This window comes from Cherax quadricarinatus, chromosome 11, assembly GCF_038502225.1.
Source record: "Cherax quadricarinatus isolate ZL_2023a chromosome 11, ASM3850222v1, whole genome shotgun sequence".
Taxonomy (NCBI): Eukaryota; Metazoa; Arthropoda; class Malacostraca; order Decapoda; family Parastacidae; genus Cherax; species Cherax quadricarinatus.
This window is the reverse complement of record NC_091302.1, coordinates 13,021,477-13,031,126: the sequence shown is the minus strand read 5'-3', so window position 1 is coordinate 13,031,126 and position 9,650 is coordinate 13,021,477.

The following is a 9,650-nucleotide window of genomic DNA, read 5'->3' as shown; positions in this document are numbered from 1 at the left end:
AATAGGTTACCAGGCCCCAAAAAATCCCCAGTCCCTGAAAACGTCCCCAGGCCCCAGAAAGGTCTCTAGGCAGCAGAAAAGGTCCCCAATCCCCAAAAGGATCTCCAGGCCCAAGAAAAAGCCCCCAGGCCTCAGAAAAGGTCCTAATGCCCCAGAAAGGGTCTCAGGCATCAGAATAGGTCCCCACGCCACAAAAAAGATCACCAGGACCAAGAAAAGGTTCAAACGCCCAAGAAAAGGTCCCATGGCCCTCAAAAAGGTCACCAGGCTGTTGAAAAAGTCCCCATGCTGCAGGAAAGGTCCCCATGCTCCAAAAAAAGTCCATAGGCCTTTGAAAAGGTCCCCATTCTCCAGAACAGGTCTCCAGGCCCCAAAAAGGTCTCAAGGCCCCCAAAAAGGTCCTCAGGCCCCACAAAAAGTCCCTGGGCCTTGAAAAGATCCCCAGGCTGCAGAAAAGGTCTCCAAGCCCCAGAAAATGTCCCCAGGCCCATGGAAAGGTCCCAAGGCCCCAAAAAATTCCCCAGGCCTAAGAAAAAGTCCCCAGGCCCCAGAAAAGGTTCCTAGGCCCCAAAAAGGCCCCCAGGCCCCAGAAATGGTCCCAAGGACCCAAAAAGGTCCCCAGGCCCCAGAAAAGGTCCCCAGGTCACAGAAAAGGACACAAGGCCCCAGAAAAAGTTCCCATGCCCCATAGACGTCCCCAGGCTCCAGAAAAAGTCCCAAGGCCCACGAAAAGGTCACCAGACCCCGAAAAGGTCCCCAGGCCACTGAATAGGTCCCCAGGCTCACGAGAAGGTCCCCAGGCCGAGGAAAAGGTCTCCAGGCCACCGAAAAGGTCTCCAGGCAGGAGGAAAGGATCCTAGGCTCCAAAAAGGTCCCTAGCCTCACAAAAAGGTACCCAGGCTGCAGAATAATTCCCAACGCCCCAAAAAGGTCCCCAGGCCCCCGAAAAGGTCCCTAGGCCCCCAAAAAGGTCTCCAGGCCCCAGAAATGGCCACCAGACCACAGAATACGTCCCCAAGCCCCAAAAACATTCCCCAGGCCATAGAATAGGTTGGAAAGGATACCCAGGCATCAGAATAGGTCCCCAAAACCCAAAAACAGGTCCCTAGGCCCCAGGAAAGGTTCAAAGGATCAAGAAAAGATCCCCATGCCGAAAAAACGTCCCCAGGACTCAGAATAGGTCCCCAGGATGCTGAATAGGTCCCCTGGCCCCAAAATGGTCACCAGACTTTGAAAAGGTCCCTAGGCCCCTGAAAAGGTACCCAGGCTCCAGAATAGATCCCCAGGCCCCAAAAAGGTCCCCAGGCCCCAAAAAGAACCCTAGGCCCCACAAAAGGTCTCTGGGCTCAGAAAAGGTCCCCAGGCCCCAGAAAGGTCCACAGGCCCCAGAAAAGTTGCCCAGGCCCCCAAAAAGGTCCACAGGCTCTTGAAAAGCTCCGAGGCTCTAGAAAAGGTCCCCAGGGCCCAAAAAGGTCCCCAGTGTCCAAAAAGGTCCCCAGGCCCCAGAATAGTTCCTCAAGTCCCAAAAAGGTCCCCAGCCCCCCAAAAATGTCCCCAGGCCTTAGAAAAGGTCCCCAGGCAACAGAAAAGGTTCCCAGGCCTCAGAATAGGTTCTATGGCATCCAAAATGGACCCAAAGCCCCAGAAAAGGTCCTCAGGCCCCAAAAAGGTCCCCAGGCAATCGAAAAGGTCCAAAGGTCTCTGAAAACGTCCCCAGGCCCCCAAAAAGGTCCTCAGGACCGAAAAGGTCTCCAGGCATGCATAAACTTCCCCAGGCCCCAAAATAAGTCACCAGGCCCCAGAAAAGATCCCCAGGCCCCGAAAAGGTCCCCAGGCACCCGAAAATTTCCCCAGGCCCCAAAAAGGTCCCCAGGCATCAGAAAAGATCCCAAGGCCCCAGACAAGGGCCCCAGGACCCCCAAAAAGTTCCAAGGCCCCCAAAGAGGTCCCCAGGCCTGAGAAAAGGGCCAAAGGCCCCAGAATAGGTCCCCAGGAACCAGAATAGCTCCTGTAGCCCCTGAAAAGGTTTCTAGGCCCTAGAAAATGTCCCCAGGCTCCCAAAAAGTTTCCCAGGGCCCAGAAATGGTTCCCAGGCACCAAAAAAGTCCCCATGCCCTAGAATAGGTCCTCAGACCCCGAAAAGGTCCCCAGACCCCAGAAGAGGTCCCCAGGCACCAGAAAAGGTCACCATGCCCCAGAAAAGATCCCCAGACACACGAAAAGGTCACCAGTCTCCGAATAGGTCCCCAGGCCCTAGGATAGATCCCCAGGCTCATTAAAAGGTCCCCAAGCACCAGACAAGGTCCCCTGGACCCCAAAAATGTCCCTAGGCCATCAAAAAGTCCCCATGCCACAGGAAAGGTCCCCATGCTCCAAAAAAGTCCCTAGGACTTCAAAAGAGTTCCCTCTCTCCAGAATAGGTCTCCAGGCCCCCAAAAAGGCCCTCAGGCCCTGAAAAGGTCTACAGGCCTGTGAAAATGTCCCCAAAGCCCTAAAATAAGTCCCCAGGGCCTAATAAGTCCCAAGGCCCCAGAAAAGGTCCCCAGGCCACAAAAAGGTCCCCAGTCCCAAAAAAAGGGCCAAAAGCCCCAGAATAGTTCCCCAGGCAGAGAAGAGGTCCTCAGGCCTCTGAAAAGGTCCCTAGGCCTCAGAAAAGGTCCCAAGGCTCCCAAAAAGATTCACAGGGCCTAGAAAAGGTTCCAGGCCCCAAAAAGGTCCCCATGCCCCAGAATAGGTCCCCAGACCTCAAAAAGGTCCCCTGGCCCCAGAATAGATCCCGAGATTCATGAAAAGGTCCCCAGGCCCCAGAAAAGGTCCCGTGGCCCCTAAAAATGTCTGCAGGCCATAGAAAAGGTCCCCATGCCACAGGAAAGGTTCCAATGCTCCAAAAAGGTCCCTAGGCCCCCAAAAAGGTCTCCTGGCTCCAGAATAGGTCTGCAGGCCCTGAAAAGGTCCACAGGCCCTTGAAAAGGTCCCTATACCCCAGAAAAGGTCTACATGCACCAGAAAAGGTCTACATGCACCAGAAAAGGTCACCAGGCTGCAGAAAAGGTCTCCAGGCCCATGAAAAGGTATCCAGGCCCCCAAAAAGGTCCCCAGGCCTCCGAAAAGGTCCCTAGGCCTCAGAAAATGTGCCCATGCCCCAAAAAGGTTCCCAGTCCCAAGAATAGATCCCCAGGCCCCAAAATAGGTCCCCAGGCCCTGAAAAGATCCTCAAGCCCCAGAAAAGTTCCCCAGGCCACAGAAAATGTCCCAAGGCCCCTAAAAGGTCTCAGGCCCCAGAAAAGGTCTCCAGGAGCCCAAAAGGTCCCTAGGCCCCAGAAAAGGTTCCCAGGCCACAGAAAAGGTCCCAAGGCCTTGAAAAGGTCCCCAGGCCCCTGAGAAAAAATACCTATGAGACAAAAAGGTTCCCAGGCCCCAGAAAGGTCCCCAGGCCCCAGAAAGGTCCCCAGGCCCCCCCCAGAATAGGTCCCCAAGTCTCGAAAAGGTTCGAGGCCCCCAAAAATGTCCCCAGGCCTCAGAAATGGTCCCCAGGCCCCAGAAAAGGTCCCTGGCCCCTAGAATAGGTCATATGGCCCCAGAAAAGGTCTCAGGCCTGCAAGAAGGTCCCAAGGCCCCAAAATAAGTTCCCCAGGCCCCAGAAAGGTCCCAAGGCACCAAAAGGTCCCCAGGCCTCAGAAATGGTCCCCAGGCCCCAGAAAAGGTCCCCTGGCCCCAGAATGAGGTCATATAGGCCCCAGAAAAGGTCTCAGGCCTGCAAGAAGGTCCCAAGGCCCCAAAATAAGTCCCCAGGCCCCAGAAAAGGTCCCAAGGCACCAAAAAGGTCCCCAGGCTCCCGAAAATTTCCCCAGGCCCTCAAAATTTCCTCATGCACCAGAAAATGTCCCCAGGCCCCAGACAAGGTCCCCAAGCCCCAGAAAAGGTCTACAGGCCTCAGAAAAGGCCCAAAGGCCCCAGAATTGGTCCTAAGGCACCAGAATAGGTCCCCTGACCTTAAAAAGGTCCCCAGACTCATGAAAAGGTTCCCAGGTCTTTGAAAAGGTCCCCAGGCCCATGAAAAGGTTCCTAGGCCCCAAAAAGGTCCCCAGGCCCCAGGGTGGTCCCCAGGCCTCAAAATGTCCCCAGGGATGAAAAGGTCCCCAAACCCCCAGAAGAGGTCCCCAGGCACAAGAATAGGTCCCCAGGCTCATGAAAGGTCTCCAGGCCCCAGAAAATGTCCCCTGGCCCCCAAAAATGTCCAAAGGGTGTCAAGAAGGTTCCCTTGCCTCAGGAAAGGTCCCCATGCTCCAAAAAAGGTCCGTAGGCCTCGAAAAGGTCCGCATTCTCCAGAAAAGTTCACCAGGCCCAAAAAATGTCCCAAAGCCCGAAAAAAGGTCCCCAGGCCCCCAAAAGGTCCCCAGGCCTTGAAAAGAACCCCAGGCCCCAGAAAAGGTCCTCAAACCATAGAAAAGGTCTCCAGGCCCATGAAAACGTCTCAAGGCCTCCGAAGAGGCTGCCAGGCCCGTGAAAAGGTCCCAAGGCCCCTGAGAATAGGTCCCAAGGCCCCAGAAAGGAGGTTCCCAGGTCCCAGAATAGGTCCTCAGGCCCCATAAAGTCCCCAGTCCCCTGAAAAGGTCTGCAGACTCCAAAAAAGGTCCCCAGGCCACAGAAAAGGTCACCAGGCTCTGAGAAGGTCCTCAGGGCCCCAGAAAGGTCCCCAGGCCCCAGAAAAGTTCCCCTGGCCCTGAAAAGGTCCGTAGGCCCCAGAAAAGGTCTCCAGGCATTAGAATACGTCCCCAGGACCCAGAAAAGGCCACCAGGCCCCAGAAAAGGTCCCAGGCCCCAGAAAAGGTCCCCAGGCCCTAGAATAGGTCCATAAGCCAAAGAAAGGTCCCCAGGCTGCAAGAACCTCCCTAGTCCCCTAAAAGGTCCTCAGGCCACATAAAAGGTCCCTAGGCCACAAAAAAGGTCCTCAGGCCCCAGGAAAGGTCCCCAGGCTCCTGAAAGGTCCCCAGGTCCCTGAAAAGGTCCCAGGCCCCAGAAAAGGTTCCCATGCCCCAAAAACGTTCCCATGCCCCAGAAAAAGTCCCCAGGCCCAAGAAAATGTCACTAGACCCCAAAAAGGTCCCCAGCCCTTTGAATAGGTCCCCAGGCTCACGAGAAGGTCCCCAGGCCAAAGAAAAGGTCCCCAGGCTCCGAAAAGATCCCCATGCAGCAGGAAAGGTCCCTAGGCTCCAAAAAGGTCCATAGGCTCATGAAAGGTACCCAGGCTCCAGAATAATTTCCAAGGCCCCAAAAAGGTCCCCAGGCCCCCAAAAAGGTCCCCAGGCCTCCGAAAAGGTGCCCAGGCCCTAGAAAAGGTTCCCAGGCCCCAAAAAGGTCCCCAGGCCACAAAAAGGTCCCGACACCCCAGAATACGTCACCAGGCCAAAAAAAAGTTCCCTAGGCCGTAGAATAGGTTACAATGTCCCAAAAAATCCCCAGACCCTGAAAAGGTCCCCAGGTATCAGAAAAGGTACCCAGGCCACAAAAAAGGCCCCAAGGCTCCGAGAAGGTCCCCAGGACCCAAAAAATGTCCCCAGTCCCAAGAAAAGGTTCAAAGGCCCAAGAAAAGGTCTCCATGCAAAAAAAACGTCCCCAGGACTCAGAATAGGTCCCCAGGATGCTGAATAAGTCACCTGGCACTGAAAAGGCCCAAGGCTTCAAAAAGGTCCCTAGGCCCCTGAAAAGGTACCCAGGCTCCAGAATAGGTCCTAAGGCCCCAACAAGGTCCCCAGGCCCCCTAAAAGATCCCCAGACCCCACAAAAGGTCCCTGGTCCCTGAAAAAGTTCCCAGGCCCCAGAAAGGTCCCCAGGCCCCAGAAAAGTTGCCCAGGCCCCCAAAAAGGTCACCAGGCCCTTGAAAAGCTCCCCAGGCTCAAGAACAGGTTCCCAGGGCCCAGAAAGGTCCCCAGGCCACAAAAAAGGTCCCAAGGCTCCAAGAAGGTCCCCAGGACCCCAAAAATGTCCCCAGTCCCAAGAAAAGGTTCAAAGGCCCAAGAAAAGGTCTCTATGCCCAAAAAACGTCCCCAGGACTCAGAATAGGTCCCCAGGATGCTGAATAAGTCACCTGGCACCGAAAAGGCCCAAGGCTTCAAAAAGGTCCCTAGGCCCCTGAAAAGGTACCCAGGCTCCAGAATAGGTCCTAAGGCCCCAACAAGGTCCCCAGGCCCCCTAAAAGATCCCCAGACCCCACAAAAGGTCCCTGGTCCCCGAAAAAGTTCCCAGGCCCCAGAAAGGTCCCCAGGCCCCAGAAAAGTTGCCCAGGCCCCCAAAAAGGTCACCAGGCCCTTGAAAAACTCCCCAGGCCCAAGAACAGGTCCCCAGGGCCCAGAAAGGTCCCCAGGCCCCAGAAAAGATCCCCATGAGACAAAATGGTTCCCAGGCCAAAGAAAATGTCCCCAGGCCCCAGAATAGGTCCTATGGCCTCCAAAAAGGTCCCCAGGCTCTCAAAAATGTCCAAAGGCCTCAGAATAGGTCCCCCAGCCTCTAAAAAGGTCCCCAGGTCCCTGAAAAAGTTCTCAGGCCCCAAAAAGGTCTCCAGGCCCCAAAATAAGTCCCCAGGCCCCAGAAAAGGTCCCATGGCGCCAAAAAGGTCCGGAGGCTCCCGAAAATTTCCCCACGCCCCAAAAATTTCCTCTTGCACCAGAAAACGTCCCCAGGCTGCAGACAAGGTCCCCAGGCCCCATAAAAGTTCTACAGGCCTGAGAAAAGGCCCAAAGGCCCCAGAATAGTTCCCAAGGCACCAGAATAGGTCTCCCAGCCTTAAAAGTCTCCAGGCTCCAGAAAAGGTCCCCAGGCCCCTGAAAAGGTCCCCAGGCCCAAGAAAAGGTTCCTAGGCCCCAAAAAGGTCCCCAGGCCCCAGAAAAAGTCCCCAGGCCCCAGAAAAGGTCTCTAGGCATCAGAGTAGGTCCCCAGGCCCCAGAAAAGGCCTCCAGGCCCCAGAAAAGGTCCCAGGCCCCAGAAAAGGTCCCCAGGCCCTAGAATAGGTCCACATGCCAAAGAAAGGTCCCCATGCTCCGAGAAGCTCCCTAGTCCCCGAAAAGGTCCCCAGGCCCTAGGAAAGGATCGCAGGCTCCAAAAAGGTTCCCAGACCACACAAAAGGTCCCCACACCCCAGAATACGTCCCCAGGCCGAAAAAAGTTCCCCAGGCCATAGAATAGGTTTCAAGGTCCCAAAAAATCTCCAGTCCCCAAAAAGGTCCCCAGGCCCCAGAAAAGGTACTCAGGCCACAGAAAATGTCCCAAGGCTCCGAGAAGGTCCCCAGGACCCCAAAAATGTCCCCAGTCCCAAGAAAAGGTTCAAAGGCCCAAGAAAAGGTCCCCATGCCCAAAAAACATCCCCAGGACTCAGAATAGGTCCCCAGGATGCTGAATAAGTCCCCCGGCCCCGAAAAGGCCCCAGGCCCCGAATAGGTCCCCAGGCCCCAGAATAGATCCCCAGGCTCATTAAAAGGTCCCCAAGCACCAGACAAGGTCCCCTGGACCCCAAAAATGTCCCTAGGCCATCAAAAAGTCCCCATGCCACAGGAAAGGTCCCCATGCTCCAAAAAAAGTCCCTAGGACTTCAAAACAGTTCCCTCTCTCCAGAATAGGTCTCCAGGCCCCCAAAAAGGCCCTCAGGCCCTGAAAAGGTCTACAGGCCTGTGAAAATGTCCCCAGCCCCTAAAATAAGTCCCAAGGCCCCAGAAAAGGTCCCCAGGCCACAAAAAGGTCCCCAGTCCCAAAAAAAGGGCCAAAAGCCCCAGAATAGTTCCCCAGGCAGAGAAGAGGTCCTCAGGCCTCTGAAAAGGTCCCTAGGCCTCAGAAAAGGTCCCAAGGCTCCCAAAAAGATTCACAGGGCCTAGAAAAGGTTCCAGGCCCCAAAAAGGTCCCCATGCCCCAGAATAGGTCCCCAGACCTCAAAAAGGTCCCCTGGCCCCAGAATAGATCCCGAGATTCATGAAAAGGTCCCCAGGCCCCAGAAAAGGTCCCCTGGCCCCTAAAAATGTCTGCAGGCCATAGAAAAGGTCCCCATGCCACAGGAAAGGTTCACATGCTCCAAAAAGGTCCCTAGGCCCCCAAAAAGGTCTCCTGGCTCCAGAATAGGTCTGCAGGCCCCGAAAAGGTCCACAGGCCCTTGAAAAGGTCCCTATACCCCAGAAAAGGTCTACATGCACCAGAAAAGGTCACCAGGCTGCAGAAAAGGTCTCCAGGCCCATGAAAAGGTATCCAGGCCCCCAAAAAGGTCCCCAGGCCTCCGAAAAGGTCCCTAGGCCTCAGAAAATGTGCCCATGCCCCAAAAAGGTTCCCAGTCCCAAGAATAGATCCCCAGGCCCCAAAATAGGTCCCCAGGCCCTGAAAAGATCCTCAAGCCCCAGAAAAGTTCCCCAGGCCACAGAAAATGTCCCAAGGCCCCCAAAAAGGTCTCCAGGCCCCAGAAAAGGTCTCCAGGCCCCCAAAAAGGTCCCTAGGCCCCAGAAAAGGTTCCCAGGCCACAGAAAAGGTCCCAAGGCCTTGAAAAGGTCCCCAGGCCCCAGAAAAAATACCTATGAGACAAAAAGGTTCCCAGGCCCCAGAAAAGGTCCCCAGGCCCCAGAAAAGGTCCCCAGGCCCCAGAATAGGTCCCCAAGTCTCGAAAAGGTTCCGAGGCCCCCAAAAATGTCCCCAGGCCTCAGAAATGGTCCCCAGGCCCCAGAAAAGGTCCCCTGGCCCCAGAATAGGTCATATGGCCCCAGAAAAGGTCTCCAGGCCTGCAAGAAGGTCCCAAGGCCCCAAAATAAGTCCCCAGGCCCCAGAAAAGGTCCCAAGGCACCAAAAAGGTCCCCAGGCCTCAGAAATGGTCCCCAGGCCCCAGAAAAGGTCCCCTGGCCCCAGAATAGGTCATATGGCCCCAGAAAAGGTCTCCAGGCCTGCAAGAAGGTCCCAAGGCCCCAAAATAAGTCCCCAGGCCCCAGAAAAGGTCCCAAGGCACCAAAAAGGTCCCCAGGCTCCCGAAAATTTCCCCAGGCCCCAAAAATTTCCTCATGCACCAGAAAATGTCCCCAGGCCCCAGACAAGGTCCCCAAGCCCCAGAAAAGGTCTACAGGCCTCAGAAAAGGCCCAAAGGCCCCAGAATTGGTCCTAAGGCACCAGAATAGGTCCCCTGACCTTAAAAAGGTCCCCAGACTCATGAAAAGGTTCCCAGGTCTTTGAAAAGGTCCCCAGGATCATGAAAAGGTTCCTAGGCCCCAAAAAGGTCCCCAGGCCCCAGAATTGGTCCCCAGGCCTCGAAAATGTCCCCAGGAGCTGAAAAGGTCCCCAGACCCCAGAAGAGGTCCCCAGGCACAAGAATAGGTCCCCAGGCTCATGAAAAGGTCTCCAGGCCCCAGAAAATGTCCCCTGGCCCCCAAAAATGTCCAAAGGCTGTCAAGAAGGTTCCCTTGCCTCAGGAAAGGTCCCCATGCTCCAAAAAGGTCCGTAGGCCTCGAAAAGGTCCGCATTCTCCAGAAAAGTTCACCAGGCCCAAAAAATGTCCCAAAGCCCGAAAAAAGGTCCCCAGGCCCCCAAAAGGTCCCCAGGCCTTGAAAAGAACCCCAGGCCCCAGAAAAGGTCCTCAAACCATAGAAAAGGTCTCCAGGCCCCTGAAAACGTCTCAAGGCCTCCGAAGAGGC